This window comes from Grampus griseus (assembly GCF_964374135.1).
Source record: "Grampus griseus genome assembly, chromosome: 7".
Lineage (NCBI taxonomy): Eukaryota > Metazoa > Chordata > Mammalia > Artiodactyla > Delphinidae > Grampus > Grampus griseus.
The window spans coordinates 94,728,922-94,733,067 of record NC_139001.1 but is presented as its reverse complement, the minus strand read 5'-3'; the positions used below and the strand labels follow the sequence as shown (position 1 = coordinate 94,733,067).

At 46.8% G+C, this 4,146-nt stretch overlaps 1 pseudogene across 1 annotated transcript; it reads left to right on the top strand.

The window, feature by feature from the left end:
• Nucleotides 1-941: 941 nt before the first annotated feature.
• On the top strand, nt 942-1,458 carry LOC309825386 (glycine cleavage system H protein, mitochondrial-like; annotated as a pseudogene). The gene has a single exon. The product of its transcript is annotated as a glycine cleavage system H protein, mitochondrial-like (transcript).
• Nucleotides 1,459-4,146: the final 2,688 nt, after the last annotated feature.

Genomic DNA, 4,146 nt, shown 5'->3' with positions numbered 1-4,146 from the left:
TTCATTTTCAAGGAGGTGTATGTGTTTAAATCCTTCTCCCCAAGTCCTCCTCCTCCACTAGTTCAGGGCTCCCTTGTAATGGGCAGTTCAGTGGGTCCCGCTGGACAGAGCTAATGCCGTGTCCACGTCCCCTTCCCATAATACACTTCATCATACCTGATGCCGCACACGTGACTCACTCTGTCAGTAACCTCTCCTTTCTCCCCAAGGCGGCGTGGCATCTCACCACGTATGTCGACCTCCCTGGAGGAGACAGGCGAAGGTTCCTTTACTTTGCGTCTCAGGTTTAGGTGATGGATAGAGAGCATCTGTTGGGTAGGCTGAGGCTCTCCCTCGGGTTAATTAACGCGGGTAAGGGCCACGGACGGTTTTTTTCTTCTTTTACCGTGATGACTTTCTGGGACCGGAGTCCTGTGTTATTTAGGCTGTGTGGATGAATGACTGATTACTTTTAACTCTTCCTTTTGGTCTGAGCTCAGGATGGCTCACAGGAGTCAGTGCCCACTGCGCATGCATTGGAGGGGCTACCGGAAAGTTTACCACCACCCATTTAAAGGGAGATGCCTGCTGGAAAGGAAGGGTGAAAGGTAGAGGAGAGCCTGGGTGAGGGTGAGTCAGGAAGGATTGGGGAAGGGGGTGTGGTGGCCATGGGAATTTGGTTGAAGAGTTTGTGGCCTCTCCCATTGCGGAGCACAGGCTCCGGCCACGCAGGCTCAGCGGCCATGGCTCATGGGCCCAGCCGCTCCGCGGCATGTGGGATCTTCCCGGACCGGGGCACGAACCCATGTCCCCTGCATCGGCAGGCGGACTCTCAACCACTGTGCCACCAGGGAAGCCTGGAACCGTTTTTTAAAATTCTAAATCATCATGGTCTGGTACCATAAAAATAAATTGCTAGAAAAAGTGAGATTAAAGAAAGAAGAAAGTGGTCCCCTGCGCACATGGCGCTGCGAGTGGCACGGAGCGTGCGGGCCGCGGTCTGCAGCCTGCGCGCCGTCTCTGCGCCCAACGTGCCCTGGCTGCCGCGGCCCTGGGGACTGCGGGCGGGCGCCGTACAGGCGCTGCGCACCGGACCCGCTCTGCTGTCGGATCGTAAATTCACAGACAAACATGAATGGGTAACAGCAGAAAACGGTGTTGGAACAGTGGGAATCAGCAATTTTACACAGGAAGCTTTGGGAAATGTTGTTTACTGTAGTCTGCCTGAAGTTGGGACAAAATTGAACAAACGAGGAATTTGGTGTTTTGGAAAGTGTGAAAGCTGCTAGTGAACTCTATTCTCCTCTATCAGGAGAATTAACTGAAATTAATGAAGCTCTGGCAGAAAATCGAGGACTTGTCAACAAATCTTGCTATGAAGATGGCTGGCTGATCAAGATGACACTCAGTAACCCTTCAGAACTAGATGAACTAATGAGTGAAGAAGCATATGAGAAATACGTAAAATTTGTTGAGTGAAAATGGAACCCCTAAATAAACTAGTTTGAAACAACTTAATCTAAAAAAAAAAAGTATAAAATACTAGCCTTCAATTTTATTATGAGATTCAAAGACATAGAGTTACCTTGTCCACTGACTGTAAAAGTTAAAAGGACACTTACCCTCAGTTTTGGTACTTAGCTCTTCAAAGACCAGAAACACTTGGTGGACTGGCCCCCCTCTGTGGATGCTCCCACCCGCTTTGAGTAGTAGCACTGACCTGGGAGATGGGGGTCTCAGCTGTTTCTGCTGGAGGGCCCACCCTGACCTCTCTGAATCCTGGTTTTTATGCTACAAAGTGAAAGTGTTATTGGTCTGCAGGGCACTGTTCTCCCCGACAGATGAGTGAGGAACCAGGAACAGTGCCCATTTCTGTGTTCCTCACCCAAATGGTGATCTCTCTTTATAGAGATCCGTCTGGAAGGGACCTGCTGGGGGTTATTTCATATACGCCTTTGGCCACCTTGACCAGATGTCTGCCCAGCTCATTTGAAAGGCACACGTCCTGCGTTTGTGACCTTCTGTAACAGAAGGACCTCTGTGTGTGTGTGTGTATGTGTGTGTGTGTGTGTGTGTCTATACGTATAGTCATACCCAGTGCAAGTTTCTTTTTCCTAGTTCATAGTTTTAGGCTGGTGGAGGTGGGGAAATTACCCCTTTTAAGAAGTCATTTAGCATAATAAATGCTGGAGAGGGTTTGGAGAAAAGGGAACCCTCTTGCACTGTTGGCGGGAATGTAGTTTGATACAGCCACTATGGAGAATAGTACGGAAGTTCCTTGAAAAACTAAAAATAGTTACCGAGTGATCCAGCAATCCCACTCTTGGGCATATATCTGGAAAAAGTCGAATTTGAAAAGATAAATACACCCCAGTGTTCATAGCAGCACTATTCACAATAGCCAAGACATAAAGCAACCTAAATGTCCATCGGCAGATGAATGGATAAAGATGTGGTACATATATACAACAGAATATCACTCAGCCATAAAAAAGAATGAAATAATGTCATTTGTAGCAACATGGATGGACCTAGAGATTATCGTACTAAGTCAAGTAAGTCAGACAAAGGCAAATATTCTATCACTTCTATGTGGAATCTAAAAAATAGTACAAGGGGCTTCCCTGGTGGCGTAGTGGTTTGAGAGTCCGCCTGCCGATGCAGGGGACACGGGTTTGTGCCCCGGTCCGGGAAGATCCCACATGCCGCAGAGCGGCTAGGCCTGTGAGCCATGGCCGCTGAGCCTGCGTGTCCGGAGCCTGTGCTCCGCAACGGGAGAGGCCACAACAGTGAGAGACCCGCGTACAGCAAAAAAAAAAAAAAAATTAAAAAAAAATAGTACAAATGAACTTATTTACGAAACAGACTCACAGACATAGGAAACAAACTTATGGTTACCAAAGGAGAGGGGTGAGAGATAAACTGGGAGTATGGAATTAACAGATACATACTACTATATATAAAATAAACAACAAGGATTTACTGTATAGCATGGGAAACAATATTCAATATCTTGTAATAACCTAAAATGGAAAAGAATCAGAGAAAAAGGAATATAGATATATACATATATATGTATAACTGAATCACTGCTGTACACCTGAAACTATTACAATATTTAAAATCAACTCTACTTCAATTAAAGAAAAAACGTCATTTAACGACCAAGGCTAAATAGGCGCTGACTTCGTGAACCTCTGCCCTCCAGGATCACCCTGCGGTGGCGTTCATTCTAGCCCCCTGGAAGGGGGCACAGACGCAGGTCCCCTGGCCTCACCTTGCTGGGACACGTCATCCACCTGTGCGTCTAGGGAGGAGAAGGGAACAGGCATTCAGTGAGTAGCGAGCATTGCCCACAGGCCCCCTTTCTCCTGCTTCTGTGATTCACTTATCAGAATCTTGTTCACTCTTGCATTCTTTTATCCACCTGAACTTGTTTACTCCTCTTTTACGCCTGTTCGTGATTATGGTCAGGCGTTGCATTTTTATGCCCTGAGTAAGAAACAATGGGAAGAGAAGATTGGAAATTGCCTCAGAATTAATGGACATTGATTATACTGGCCGCTGTCAGCAGCCATGGCTAGTGCTGACCGGGAGAGGAAATTGGCCATGTGCCATCGGCCACATTTGGATTTTTTTTTTTTTAAATCAAGGTATGTGTGAGGGGAGAGTACTGCTTAGTCTTTTAAAAGTAAATAGTACTTAAGCAGAAGGAGACGGTTGGAGCAGGGGCAGCCTGTAACCCTTGTTGAAAGGGGGAGGTAACGTACTTGATAAAAAGCTGAAGTAACTGTAATAGTTTTGTAAGTGCACTTTCTTCCGGCAGCAGTGAATTAAAAGAAAGCAAACCAAAGCACCTTTATTTGTCCTCAATCCAGAGAGTCTGAATGTGAGGTGAGATTGTGGGAAGGACAGGGGTGTGTGTGTGTGTGTGTGTGTGTGTGTGTGTGTGTGTGTGTGTGTGTGTGTGTGTGTGTGTGTGTGTGTAGGGGAGCTGGTCTTGGCAGGAGAGTTGCAGGTTTAGCATCTTTTTGGAGCCACATGTGGTATCATGTCAGTCAGGATAACTGGACTAGGCATTTTGACCAGAGGACCTACTACAGAAAACTGGGCTTGTAGGTGACGGAAGAGGTGACATTGATGTACCAAAGAGCATGTGACAACCCA